Here is a 922-nt window from a genome sequence, read left to right on the forward strand (position 1 = left end):
TTATTATTTATTATATACTTACATCGAACATTAACAAAAACGAAATCTGGTATAAACATAATAATCATGCATTGTCTTCAATACGTACATTAAACATGCGATTGCTTAAGAGGAAACATAAAGGAAAACATTTCACAGCAAAGACTTCGTACACCTTCTTGGGTTGTTTCTACCTAGTTGAAAGTCGGTGATGGAGGCAGGTGCGAGTGGGGCAGTTGCTGCTGCGGATCCGTTGCCTGTATCAAAGTAGCGTACGCGTGTCGCGCCTTCTTTACTGCGGGGGAATTCTTTCTGCTGCGGCGTCACAGGACATCTTCAGTGGTTTCGGCCCGATCTCCAAAAGACGCAAAAGCGTTACCACACTGATATGTAGTTTTGTAGGGAAAATGTTCATGATATATATATATATATATATATATATATATATATATATATATATATATATATATATATATATATATATATATTCTCTCTCTCTCCCTCTCTCTCTCTCTCTCTCTCTCTCTCTCTCTCTCTCTCTCTCTCTCTCTCTCTCTCTCTCTCTCTCTCTCTCTCTCTCTCTTTAAGTTCATCACTGGGTGTCGCTATAAGCAGCAACACTATTAAATCCGGATGATCTTGCGTCTGTCTCCTGCGTGAGCTGCTGCAACCTTGTTGTCATGTGGATATACTCTCACAATGGAGTATGTTGTGGTGCGCTGCAGTTACGAGGAAATCTCGTTCCGCTCTTGTTCCTCGATCATGCGCTTGCGATCGTTATTACTCGTTTTTCGGTACCTCCGTGGCATACTGGACGGATTATTTTCAAGAATATACAGCATGATGATAAAATATCAGCTCGGCGACGAACTCTATACGGGATGAATGCAAATTCATAAGGAAAATGTAGAGTGTATAGCATACAATTACAATCTCGATTCGA

Source organism: Penaeus monodon, chromosome 16 (assembly GCF_015228065.2).
Source record: "Penaeus monodon isolate SGIC_2016 chromosome 16, NSTDA_Pmon_1, whole genome shotgun sequence".
NCBI classification, from domain to species: domain Eukaryota; kingdom Metazoa; phylum Arthropoda; class Malacostraca; order Decapoda; family Penaeidae; genus Penaeus; species Penaeus monodon.